This window comes from Brienomyrus brachyistius, chromosome 19 (genome assembly GCF_023856365.1).
Source record: "Brienomyrus brachyistius isolate T26 chromosome 19, BBRACH_0.4, whole genome shotgun sequence".
NCBI lineage: Eukaryota > Metazoa > Chordata > Actinopteri > Osteoglossiformes > Mormyridae > Brienomyrus > Brienomyrus brachyistius.
The window spans coordinates 5535550-5550109 of record NC_064551.1 but is presented as its reverse complement, the minus strand read 5'-3'; the positions used below and the strand labels follow the sequence as shown (position 1 = coordinate 5550109).

At 42.1% G+C, this 14560-nt stretch overlaps 1 long non-coding RNA gene across 1 annotated transcript; it reads left to right on the top strand.

Moving 5' to 3' along the window:
* The first annotated feature begins 1621 nt into the window (after positions 1–1621).
* Positions 1622–12024, top strand: LOC125714698 (uncharacterized). The gene is made up of 3 exons (XR_007383824.1): positions 1622–1750; positions 3825–3887; positions 11919–12024. It is a non-coding gene; the product is annotated as an uncharacterized LOC125714698 (long non-coding RNA).
* Positions 12025–14560: the final 2536 nt, after the last annotated feature.

The following is a 14560-nucleotide window of genomic DNA, read 5'->3' as shown; positions in this document are numbered from 1 at the left end:
AAAGTCTGACGCAGCAGAGTTAGTTACCAGATCACCATATTTTTACCTCCGTGGACATAAGGTGGAACTGACATTTTATGATATTATAGGTCATCTGTAATATAAAAGCAATAGTAGATAGTTGTCGATTTTGTTTTGAGCGACTGCAAAGTTTGGAAAGAGCACGAATGAATCACAGGTTTTAAAGAGGGAATATGATGTTTCTCCTGGTGAGAGGTGAAGCTGCACCTGAATCCTCATTTTCACCTTGACGTGTCGCCTGTTCCTCATGGGCCTTTAGGGCAAATCTAGGTAAACCTATTTACCTCCAGTCTCTTAGCAGGCTGGGCTAGCTATAATTAATCATAACATCCAGGAATATAACCAGACAATAAAATAACGGGTTTGGACCCACCGCCCGAAACATTTTCGTTAACAAGGAGGTAGGCTGGGATTTGAACCCACTTTGACAATTTGCCCTTCATCCCCCCATCTGTCAGTGAAATCTACAGAAACTGAGGGGGCTCTCCACCGGTGTAGCATTAGGTCACCTTCTACCTTCAGCACTATTGTTGGGACCCCCCCCCCTCCCATGAAATTTACTGGTGGCTATGAGCCTGATAAGATCTGTAAATAGCTGTGAGGAATTGTAGTCTGTGGACCCCTCGAATGTAATTTGACTAGCAAAGGGAGACCACAAAGGGGCGCTATTTCCTCTAGATAGCTTTCATCGATGACAGTTTGAGGCAGCGTGCAGGAGATCATTCTTCTTATGCCACCATATAGCATGGCTTATTTTTTATGACAACTAATCCCAGGAAGTGGCTGTACCTTTACTAATTTTACATTAGACCTTTCTTTCCAATGCAAATTTCAGTTTGACATTTATAAATGCATATATATGGTTCAATTAAGTTTCCCTCCAGTTCTTTCATTTCCGCCTCACAGCTCAAAAACTAAGAATTAGTCACTTTCAGTTGTCCTTGAGGTTTGTATTTCAGAGCGTCCGTAATGTGATGCTTCTTGAGACTGGCTGTAGATCATTGCTACTCTGACTGAATAAGTGGTCATTAAAAACAGATGGAAAATTGACAAAAAAAAAAAGCACAACACGTCAGCGTAAGTAAACTTGCGAGTCAGAATGTGATAGAAATATACATGAGATGAGATGAATTTGTGCCTGAAGTCATTTTCCCAAAACCTGAATTCGAATGAACATAAACCAGTAACAAACTGCCGTGTTTGTTTCTGTTTCCCCAACAGACTGTGGACGACCAAGATAAAGAGAAGCATAAATATTGCTGAGCCCCAGCTTCTCATCACTTCAAATCAGGACTTGAAAGCATGTACCTCTCCACAGATTTGCTCTCCTCACATTTAAAGTCAAGGCTCTCATTTCAAAAAGGCACATTATGATCTGAATACTAATCTTCTGAAAATAGCTCATTTTTGATCCTTTCCAAAAGTTGCAATGTGCTTATTTTTCATGTATAAATATTGTCCCCCAACAAAATATACATGGATTCAGGGTCTAACGGACCCCTTTGGAAAATATTTACACAGATGAATGCAATTTGGTGTGAAATCTACTTTGTTTTTGCATCTTTCAGTGAGATGGTCTTGGACGTAAAGAGTGCGGTAGCTGCCACGGGTCCTGCGGTGGGAAGTTGTCTGTCAGTTTATGGCTTTCCAGTAACGTGGAGCGCCGGAATTCCACAGCTGCGTGCTTGCTGACCCAGAGCGTGCAGGAGAGCAGCGGCGCTGCATTTCGGTGAGGCGCAGCACACATCGCTGGAATCTCTCTCATCGGTGATAAATATCTGGGGGAATCTCGCTGCATTTTTGGCACCGTTAATCTGAAGGTGGCCGTGTCTCGCTCACCGTCATGCGGCACAGTCACATCACCGCATGTGCCTGAAGTACTTAAGAGGCTGGGTGGCTGTTCTGTGCTGGAAGAGAACAATGCGATGTTGACAAAGATTATGCTACTACAGCATTAAAAGTTTCAGTTATTAGATTTGGTGATTGGGGTGGCCGAGGGAGGCATCTGAGTTTGTCCTGGGGTTCATGAAGGCACTCTGGAATTTCAGGAGTGGGCATGGGCATCATCATCAGGGAACAGTGTTCCTGGTCCTGCAAAACGGCCTTGTGTTCTTTGACCTTTACATGATCATGAAAAAAAACATGAGATGACTCAGCGGTCCTACTTTTATACAATTTCTTGGCCTCTCTGAAGCTCTGACATTGCTTTGATAACTCGCTTATCAAAGTGATGCTATTTCAGTGTCAAATGACTGGCCCTTGTGTTGGGAAAAGTTATGCTTTTCTTGTGGTGTGTGAGTGAGTGACTAAGTGCCTATTTTGTGTAATGTTTTTATCCATTTGAAGTAAACTAAATTTGAGGTAGAAGTTTTATGTCAGAAACTGGTATATATGTAGAGCAGAACTATTTAATATATAAATGTAGTCCCACCCAGGGACCCTGTAAAAGGGGAGAAAGTTAGGATGGGGAGAAAGGGCCCCTGAGTGACAGGGGCTCTAAATAATTTGGAATATAATTGGATTGGTCTGGGTTGGGGGCTTAATATTAAATGTTTTCACGGGCCCCAAAATATTTAGCGGCATCCTTGCTCCTACCTTAACACTCCTGGCTTGAAACGCAGGACCTATTAACGATCTTGAGCACAATTTCTCTCTATTAGCAGAACCACAAATTTTATTGGAAGATATAATTGGAGATATTTTTTCTGTGGTTTCAGTGGTCTGTATTAAGGATCACAAAACAAAAACCACTATAAAAGGAAAACTAATCACGAACGGGGACCAATTGTACAGATTGACTTCTCAAATTCTGCCGATGGCTGAAAGCAGTGTTCCCTGAAGAGAAATACACCTCTCTAAAACACAGAAGGGATAATTGCTGCACGTAGAGGCTCCGAATAAAAGCCATGTGCTTTGGGCACATTTCGCCTCATTAATAGTAGCTTTATTCTTTCGCAGGAAATGAATGGTGTGTCGGTCTGGTATCCTTCCTTGGGCGCGAGGCAGACCACGTTAATTACCACCCTGTTTTCAAACACGATGCAAACACTTGCATCAATGAATGTTTTTTCCAGGACCTCAAGGTCGATTCCTGATTTAAAGGATGGACCTCAGCCATGATGCGGAGAGACAAAAAAAAGCATCCAAAGTACATACAGGACTGCAGATTATTTTGTGTGCAATCAATGTATGTTTTTAAATAAAACCTCTACAGATATTTATGAATTATCTACTTCATTTGTGCCTGATTTTAATGCATTTTCTTTTATATGTGACAGAGCGCACTAATGAATAAATAAGCATACATGCTGAATGCTTAAATCAATTAATCCTGCTTTCAGTATGTCTTATAAAGCCATGTTTGCATTTGTGGCCTTTATTCTGTACGCATATTTATAGTGGAAAAGAATGTGGATACACACACTCAGTGGGCTGTTATTAGGTAACCCTACTCATTAAGACAAACACTCTCTCTGTAACTGAATACATACAACATACAGACAACATCGGGGGGGGCGGTTGAGATGAGCAGTATAACAGCTAAAACAGCTAAGCATCTCAGAAACAGCCACCCCTGGGAATTTCAATCAGTGCATTGCCTAGAGTTCACACAATACAGTGTGATGAACCAAAACCACCCGTTCAGTGGCATTTCTTTGTCCCAAAACACTTTGTTAATGAGAAACATCAGAGTCAATTGGTCAGTTGTTAAACTTAGCAGAAGGCCACAAATGCAAAAGTAACAGCTCAGCACAGCAGATGTGCAGGCTGGAGTCTGACTGCGTATGTCATCTACTCTTCAGGTGTTCTGGAGGCGAACAAGGGACATATCAAGTACCATCAGGGTGTACCTAATAAAATGGCCGGTAGGTGCATTTATTTATTAATGTGTTTGTTTAGACTTAGAAAGTACAAGTGGTACCTTGAATTGCAAGCATAATTCGTTCCGGAAACGTGCTTGTAATCCCAAGCACTCGTATATCAAAGCGAATTTTCCCATAAAAAATAATGGAAACTAAGATGATTAGTTCCACAACCCAAAAATATTCATATAAAAATGATTAATACAAAATATAAAGTAAAAATACATAAAACAAATTAACCTGCCCTTTACCTTTAAAAAGTATCGTGGATGGTATGAGGGAGATGAAAGAGAGAAGAAGAGGAGGGTTATTTTGTAGGACGACTTTCACTATAACGGAATCACTGCTATCTGTTGGCTCACTGGAATATTTTTCTTTTGTGCAACTTCAACAAGGAACCTATCTAATGAGAGCCGCTTTTGCCTCCTTTGCAATTTCGCGGAAATGTGACATTGCTTTGTTGTTAAACAGATTCATCAATCACACTGCTGAGCCCTTATTTGGGAGGTGCTTTTCTAGAAAATTTTGACTATACAACTGAGGCACACAGAACGAGACTGAGCATGGGAAATGATTACCAAAATCCCACAGCGAGAGAGAGAAGAACCATCGGCTCAGTTGTGATCACTTGACTCTCGGCAGACAAAGCGTATATGTAATACTCGTATTGCAAGACCTCGCTCGTTTATCAAGTTAGAATTTATTTAAAAATTTTGCTGATCTTGCAAAATACTCGCAGACCAAGTTATTCGCAATCCAAGGTTTTACTGTACTTGCTTTTAGACCTTTGTCATTGCAATATTTTCAAGACAATTTATCCATCGTATTTGTTCTACAGAAAAACCACGACTAACAACCAAGTTGTTGCTGTATATCATGACAGCCGAGCTCAGTCTTCAAGTGCCTTATGAGCCCATTGAGTGCTTTGCCCTTGGATACACAAGAACTCCGCCTGCAAGGGAGTGAAAATCCCAGATAATATTCAGAATGCCACAAGTCGTCTTCTAGAAATATAGCCCCCACCCACTCACTCCCATCCTCAATGCTGCTATGTCAGTCGCTATATTGTGCATGCTTGACATTTGGAACACTCACTCCAGAGTTGAGGATTTAGATTCTGCCCCCCAAACTTTGTGAATAGGACTTGCATGTTCTCCCCTGTTGTGCCAGACTCCTACAGATGCTGCAGATTTGTCCTGCAATATAAAGTTAGGAAAAACGACTTTTCTAAATTGTACATAGTGTACCTGCCTCACAATGGACTGATGTTCCTCAGCTTTATCTACTGTTCTTCCTTGGGTAGGCTCCAGCTGTCTCCCCCCCCCACCCCCACATGGCCCTGACTAGATATGCAGTTGCAAAGAGCGCACATTTTAATGTAGCAGTGCTTCAAAAAAACTTAAACGTCACATTAAAATGTGAAAATACTTTTAAATGGTCGAAGAAATCAATAAGCGAAGCATATATAATGTTTTTACTTTAAAAACTATAATAACAAGAACAGAAAATTCTTAGGATTTTACACTAGAATGAACTGCATTGAACTTGGTAATACTGTATATTAAGAAATCGCAATACCAGGGTCCCAAATTTAAATGAAATGTAGGTCTTTATTTTGGAGAGAAATTCCAGTTAACAGTTACATCGTTACATCAAAAACACATCTGTGTGTTAACTAGTTATTACCATGGCCATGTGAAAAGATTTGAACATCCTAATTATTAACAGAATCGTTCTTGTGTTATTTGGATTTTATTCTTTGTTTGGCCTCAAGTACTATATACAGATGCCTTATTTTAGAAATGTAAAATAATTCATCCCTGCAGTCAGGGGTAGATTCGGACTGTTTGAAGGGCAGCTACTTGATGACGTGATTTCAGAATTTCTCGTATGTACAGGAAACCACATCTCACGGGGGAGCACTCTATCTCATTTTCTTCACTGGAAGGGCAGCTCTCAGAGGTATTTTCTCTCCATTACAAGGGAACTTCATCATGTTGGCTCACTTGGAAGGGCACTCCTAAGGGAACTTCATCATGTTGGCTCACTTGGAAGGGCACTCCTAAGGGCACTTCATCTTGTTAGCTCACTTGGAAGGGCACTCCTAAGGGAACTTCATCATGTTGGCTCACTTGGAAGGGCACTCCTAAGGGAACTTCATCATGTTGGCTCACTTGGAAGGGCACTCCTAAGGGAACTTCATCATGTTGGCTCACTTGGAAGGGCACTCCTAAGGGAACTTCATCATGTTGGCTCACTTGGAAGGGCACTCCAAAGGTCATCTCAAGTTGTAAGGGCAATTGAAAGGGCACCTTATATGTCACTATATCATGTTTTATCCACTGGGGGGGCACCCATTTGGACTCCTCATATTATCACACATGGACAAACACCCTATGCTGCACTGCATCACATTTTATCCACTGCAGGGGCACCTATTTCGACAATTCATCAAATTTTCTCGCTGCTTAGGAACATCCTTTAGGTCACTGCATCCAGTTTTCCTTACTGGAAAGGGCATAGAGGGCACTGCATAGGGCACTGCGTCGCATTTTTCCTGCTAGAAGGGCACTCATTCATCTCACATGAAGGAGGCACCTTAGATTGCACTGAATCCTGTCAAAGGGAGCCAATAGCATTAGTATTTTCTCCACTATAAAGGACAGTTTAGACCTTTAGCTCCCCCATTGACTTACATCTATTTTTCTGAAGATTCCCACCCAGTCACTGCCCACAGCCACCACACCTCATAAGCTACCTTAGACCACGTGACCTAACACTCAACAGAGCCGCAGTGGCACCCACTCCTTTCAGTATTTCCCCAGCAGTCATGATAACATTCGTTTTTTGATTGATTTTGTGTAGCAACGCAAAAAATCACTTAGTACGTGATTTTTATATCATAAAACAAGTATATAAATAATTACTAATAATATATCTTATACTGGTTTAACACATGTTTCGAAGCATAATGTGTTATTTCTTTGACCGCGATAACTTAAACAACGTTAATTTTCATTTCGCAATGGGGATATTTAACTTCTATACCTGAATATACAGGCTGTAAAAAGTCTTTCTTTTTAAAGGGCTTCGAACCTTTTGTAATTTTTATTTGTCTTTTTTTATCATATTAAAAAAATATATTGGTGCCCTAGATGTGTGTCTATAGGCTGTGGGTATGGTTTGTGAGTTTTCCCCGTGTTTCTTCCAAGGACATCTTCCAGTGACTAATTGGCGTCCCTAAATTGTCCAAATGCCCTGCAATCGACTGGCACCCCATCCAGGGTCCCTCTGCTGTCTGGGATTGGCTCCAGTCGACTCTGACCACCGTATGCATAAGCGTTTAGAAGATGGATAAAAACACCTACAGGTATAGGCTACCTTTATAAATCATTTATCAGCAGGCGAAATAAATTATTTTCTTTTTTTAACTTAACGATAGAAATCAAATTACCGATGTGCCGTTTAATTTCATTCTGGTAAAATTTCACTGCCTCATCTATTGGCAAAAAAAGAGTAAGTCTTTCATCGCTGCGTCATTGACCGTGTATATGGATGGCTTCAATTTGTCCTTAGACCCCTCAAGAAGACGCTGTTAAATGAAGTTAAATTAATCTTTTGGTTCTTTTATCCTTTTTTGACACACAACCGATCAATCCTAATGCGACGCCTTTGAAAGAAAGTCGGAGCCTGTATGGGAGTCGAAGCGAGGTTTAGCGGCTTTGGGACGTGGTGTCTGCGAAGCCTGCCAGGTGCATACCCTCCGCCCGGAGCGTCTCAAAGGCGCGATTGAAAGCCCGCTGTCTCCAATGCACATCGACCGTTTTTTTAATAGGGCCAAGACAATGATTTCCCCAACTGTTTTAACCATTACCCAGATCTTATGAAAAAGAGAGGTTGCTTTAAATAATTGGTTAAAACGCGGCGCACAAATCTGCTGAATGCATCATTTACACAGCGCTTCAACGAGTGCTGTACTGACTCTAAATTATTAGAAATTAATTGCCCGAACCTGCATGATATTGTAATTTGTTTGCTTACGATCTGTGGTTCACTGCTTTCAAAGACTGAGACGCCGGAGTACTTTACCTGTAAATGCATTTCATTACGATGTATTATGATGCAAATATGCACCAAAATTAACATTATTAAAAATAACGTATCCTGCATAAATTGAACAGAATATTATTTAATTTGAAATCGAAAATATTTAACTTCCTTAAATATTATGCCATTTAGTTACTGTTTAGGCTATTCCTCTGAAAAAGCATGCTTTTATATCTAGGCATATATACATACCAATTCAGTCAAAATTTAACCACTGACAGGTGAAGTCAATAACACTAATTATCTTGTTACAAAGGCACATGTAAAGGGTATTTTAGGCAAGTGTGTATATTAGGCAAGTGAACAATCAGTTAGAGATAATGTGTTGGAAGGAAAAATGGGTAAATGCAAGGATCTGAGCGACTTTGACAGGAGCCTAAATGTGATGCTTAGACAACTGGGTCTAAGCATCTCCAACATGACTGGTCTGGTGGGCTGTTCCTGGTATGCAGTGGTCAGTACCTACCAAAAGTGGTCCAAGGAAGGCTAACTGGTGAGTCAGCGACTGAGCATGGGTGCCCAAGGCTCATTGACGCACGAGAGGAGCGTAGGCTAGCCTGTCTGGTCTGATCCCACAGGAGAGCTACTGTAGCACAAATTGCTGAAAAGGTTAATGGTGGCTGTGGCAGAAAGGTGGCAGGACACAGTGCAGGACCCCAGTCCACCGCCGAAAAAACCTACGATGCACACGTGAGCCTCAGAACTGGACCATGGAGCAATGGGAGAAGGTGGGCTAGTCTGATGAGTCACGTTTTCTGTTACATCATGTGGACGGCTGGGTGCATGTGCATCGTTAACCTGAGGAAAGGATGGCACTATGGGAAGAATGCAAGTCAGTGGAGGCAGTGTGATGCTCTGGCCGATGTTCTGCAGGGAAACCTTGGGTCCTGGCATTCATGTGGATGTTACCACGAACCTAAATGTTGTTGCAGACCAAGTTACACCCCTTCATGACAAAGGTAGTCCCTGATGACAGTGGCCTCTTTCAGCAGGATAATTCACCCTGTCAGACTGCAGATATTGCTCAGGAATGGTCTGAGGAGCATGAAAAAGAGTTCAAGGTGTTGAATTGGCCTCCAAATTCTCCAGATCTCAATCCAATCCAGCATCTGTGGGACGTGATGGACAAACAAGTCCGATCCATGGAGCCTCCACCTCGTACTTATGAGGCTTAAAGGACCTGCTGTTAACGTTACATACATGAAATATTACAGTTTGTTGAATACCGCCTTATATCTGTTCCATTCATAACCTTCAGCTGAGGAGCTGCTCCCATATTTCTTTACATTCTACCTGCCTGCCTTGTTCTTTTATGCTATATCAAAAGGCTCTGGGGTTTTTTGCTCTCATCCCTTTGCCTTACCTTGCATGGCCTAACCTTCTATTGTAAGTTGCTTGGAGACTGCTCAGAGAAAAGAGGTTCTTCTGCTCACCCTTTGTAGCCACTGATGCTTTCAGACTCCCGTTTTTACTTTTCTCCAACCCTCCTCCCATTGTTCCATTAGATATGTATGAAGAAACACTTTCTTTTTAAGCATTTTAACGATGTATTTTAAAAACAGATTCCTCATAGTTCCAGTGATGTATGTGTATATTTCAGATCACTTCCTGTTTCCTTCCTAAATATATCTAATGAGTTTATCTTCCTTCCTTTGTCCCTTTTTCTTAATCTTTTTTTTAACCCTTTCTTCCATAGTTAATATTACACCATGGAGTGATTTGATTTGCATTAATCGTTCATATGGTTTAAAAAATATTTTCCTGCTCTCCCTCCCTCTCTCACATGCCCGACTTCCCCCTCCTCTTCCTCCTAAAGATTGACGTAGCGTAACTCCCTGTAGCTGCATTAACCATGAATTTGCATTCCAGACCCAAATGGCTGCAAGAAAGAATTCATATCATGAGACACACAGAGTTTATTTTCCAAACTAATCCAGATCAGTGGCAATATGCATATTCTTCTCCTAATGAACCAGCTCATTCTATGTTCCCTAGAACTGACAAAGTTCTTTTCATTGCCAAGCAGACATTGACACACGATGGTATTATGTCACCCAAATGTGACAGCATTATATGAGCATCCAATTACACTCCTAGGTGATCACAAAATATGCCCATAGGGGGGAAAGAAAGAGACACAGTATTTTTCTTCACCATGAAAAAAGAAAGAATGATGGAAGCTAAAACCGATGCAGTGCTCCTTAATTAGGAGAGAAGATGTTTAATTAAGGAGACACTGGGGTAGCAATGCAGAAGCGTTGATTAGCGAACGCTCCGCTCATCTGAAAAGGAGCAAAGCTAAAATGTGAGAAATGTTTTTCAAATGGTGTATTTAGGCCTGCATAATTACCTGGTATACTGCCACCGAATGAATGGTCTTGGCTGACTTCTAACGGATGAATACCTGGGCTGTCCTAAGCAACTGAAATCTATTTCCCCCGCTAGCATCATCATCTTCGCCTAGGCAACTGGAAGTCATTGATGTGGCTCCCTTTGTCCTGCCTATCCTCTTTTCTACCAAGGACAGTGTGGTCAACAGGCGAAATGGAAAAGCTTAATTATCCAAAATTCTGTGCGTAATCAGGAAACCATCAAAAAAAAAAAAAAAAAACTAGTGATAGGTTTCTGGATCGATGAAGGTGACCTACCACAGGATTCACAGGTATGCAGACGCGTTCCTTGCGGGTGATTTTTTTTCCTGCTAGTGGGTACCTCACCTTGCTGAAGACCTGCTAGTGTAGGGAGCATTTAATTATCAGGGGCAAAGCCCCTCCCCCAATTTCAGCCTCAGATACACTTATTCAGTCTCCATTTCCTTGCGTTAACCTCGAGACATCTTCCCCCGGTTCTCTTCGCTTTTTATTTTTCAGCTGTCCTGCTAGAATTACAGTGCCATTTCTGACTCGGTCCCTGTCTGGGCTGACTAAGGTCTCACCGCATGATCGTGATTCATGGCTACGGTGCCCAAAGAGCTGTCACTGTCCAGGCAGGTGTCGCGAAACTGGCGGGCGGCCAGGGCTGGGAAAGCGCATGACCTCACTGCGGAACACTGCAAGACGAGTGCACATGCTGTCACAGGACTCACCGCACGGACATAAAAGGGCTTTTCTAGGTGCTGAAATGCAACCCAGTCGGCCCCGGTGTTGGAAAGAGGAGCGAGAAAGTGAAGAGCCATTAGATGCGGCTGGAAGATACAGATATGCTAACTGCTTGTTAGTTTCTCATTTGGCAATTACTTTTCTGCCTGAGTGATGACATGAACATTGAGTGCATCTTGCTCTGCTTCACCTAAGGAGAGCTGGAACCGAAACAGATGATCTAGTGAAAGTGGAGTTCATGTGTACTATTATGATTCCGAAGAGTCTGCAGATGGAGCATCACCAAAGCAAAGCGATCTTCAGGTCGCCAGGCTGATTTGCTTCGCCCGTCACGTGATACATGATCCTGGAAAGCCGAATTGTGATAAAAGGAACCGTGATTCGAATTAAAAATTGCAGGCTTCCTGATAAAAATGACGGACGGAACCTCTACCCAAAAACGCCATTTAATCTGTAGTGATGCTGTATGCCCCAAATGACCATTGAAGGGATTGTGTAGCGCAGCCAGCCGCTGTCCAGAATTCTCATTACCGTTTCATCTAATGGGACGAAGCCCCGAGCACACTAATGTAGAAATGCTGATGAGAATCATTGTGGGTGTTTGTTGATTTTCGATCCTAATTGATGTAACATTTTCAGACTGTGCTAAAATTTCAGTAATCAGCTTTTGGAGTGATTACTGATGTAGTGTTGTGGTTTTTTTCATCCTTGCTGTCCTCTCAGGTACACAAACAGCAATATCTGGGTTCTGAAGAAACTGGATTATTGAGTCTTGTTGCCATGCATGTCATTATGCTACTTGTACATTTCTGAATCTCGATCAATATAGGGCTGCTCCTAGCCGATATGACACTCCAGGCAAGCATCACCGCCGGCGCCCCCTATCTGAGGCAGACTGAAATTGACTGGCAAGTCAGGGCCCCCTCAGATGATGCTGCCCTAGGTGAGCACCTATGTCACATATTGGATTAACCAGCACTGCACGCATGTGATGATGTCACCAAAATAAACACTCTGATATAGGCTACTTACATTTTTTTAACATATCAGCAGAAAAATTGTTTTGTGGATTTGACTGTAAATGCAAGACTGGAATATTTAATTTGGTTTAACTCCAATATGGCATGAAATTTTATACAATTTCATGCAAGGAAAATCAAAGTTGAATATCATTTCCCCCATTTGCGGCAATCATAATACAGATTTTTCTGTTTTTACTCACTCACAGGTTATTTTAAATAGGTATAAATAGTTTATACATATTTTGCCTAGTTTAGTAACATCATTGAATAAAATCACTCTGCGACCCTGTGCTGGATAAACGATTGCAAGATGGTGTAAAACTATTTGTCATGAAAATGTTCAACACAATACCATAAAGTGTGAATAGCGTAGAGCGGCTAAGGCGTCATTATATACACAAATAACACGTTTTCTATGAAAGTACGATTCAGAATTGCAGCTTCTGCTACTCAAACTTTCATTTTTATCGAGAAACATGAATCTGGAATTCGTATAATTTGAAAAATGAAGCGATGACCGCTGGCTCGGAGCTATTTAGCGCTCGCGCCGCGCTGCCCGTGCGTGTCTCGCGCCGGTGCTCCTTTCGTTGTAACTGCGCCTTTCAGTTTCCCTTTCAGCGCGCTTTCAAATAACGAGACGCCAGCCCGTTCGCTCGAAATGTCGCGCCTGTTATGGGGCGCATTATCTGGAACGAGAAACCGACTCGGAGTTGCCCCCCCCCCCATAGAAAAAGACCACACAGGGGGCAACGCTGCAAGATTCCAGAGGGAAGGGGTCAGTTTTATTGCTGAGAACCATTGTGGAAGAATGGTTTACTGGCTTCACCACGTACAACCTGTCATCTGGGTTCAGGAAAAATAAAAATGATTAAAAACCTACACCAATGATCCCCGTGCCCCCCTCCACACCCCTAGCAGCCCCCCTGCCTGCTGAAGGCTCGAAGGCTGGGTGGTTTAAGTTTAAGATTCTCAAGATTCCCCTCAACATAGCAGCAATGCTTTAGAGAGTTTCTACAGCTTGTTATTGGGGATGCCTGGCATGGTTCCTCCAGTGTATATTTTCATTTAGTCTGAATGCTTGGCACGCTCTCATCGTAAACAGAGGCCTAGGTAGGCATACATGGAATAGCTGGTTTGCACATCTTGTGATGAAAGAAACCGTTCATTAACACTAGATTTACCGAGTTTTTATTCTCTGCTGAGAGTCCCAAGGTGTTTGTCACCCCTGCTGTGATTTTCGCAGGTCTTCAGCCCCATCCTCCTCCTGCTTTTGTTGTGCAAACACACCCATTACCTGTGAGGCCTGGCGCATTTGCATTTTTTACTCAGAGTAGCTCAAATCCAAGGCAGGCTAAACCTCTGTGTGTGACATGGAAACCTTCACAAAAGTCTGCCATATCTATACCAAATATCCCACACGCTGACTGACCTGCAAATATGAAAGACGCACATTCACAAAATATATGGAAACACAAGTCTGTGTTATTTATAAAACAAATTGAGTGAAAATAGAATGCAAAGTTGCTAATAGAATGAAATGAATAAAATGAAAACATGCTAACACTTCAGTCTCCAATGCATGTTTGTATATAAATGTCATAAGCTGAGTGAAGTCATGGTCCATGGTTTTTGACATGCTCATACACATACAGAATAAAATGTCATTTCATTTTCATTGGCCATCACTGAATTATAACACCAAAAGTGAATTTTGTTTTTGTGTGATCTCTCCAGCTTTGCATGTTTGGCTGTTCATGTAAAAATTGATGTATCCCTGCCTCAGTTCCAGGTTCATCTCTTCGTCATCTTTCTGCCTTTTGTCTCAGTGGTTACTGTCCCACACAGTCTGCCTATCTTTCAAAGTCTGTGTTTGCAGCGTTTGAAAACCCAGTGACCATCATCCCTGTATTTGGCAATGGAGTTCCTTGGCTAGAAGAATCGGAAACAATCTTCTTTTTCCTTTCCACCCTGTAGATGCTTTGTACAGAACGTAGGCATTCACGGCCACCAAGTCCAGCATGTTGTAAAACACAGCTACTGGCCACTTGCTTGTTGCTGCTCGTACTGAATACATGCGCGCCATTCTAAACACTGACGTGGAGAATTCCTCTCCCTGTGCAGTGTCCTTTGCCAATGGAGGAAGTTCACGGCAAACGTTATTCACCATGCACAGTAAAGTGAAGCAGTCTGTGTGACAGTGACAGTGAGGTGAAGAAATTGTCCATTGTGACATTTCTCCCGTCATCCAGAAATGACTCCATCAGACTCATGACCACGTTCTCTGCCAGCCTTCACCAAGAACTGTGCTGAAAGTTTCACTCCAGGAGAACACATGAACATAGATGTACAGCTGTTCTCGACCAAGGTTCATTGTCCATGCAGTATATTTACATTTACATTTACAGGATTTGGCAGACGCCCTTAGCCAGAGCGACTTACATAAGTGCTT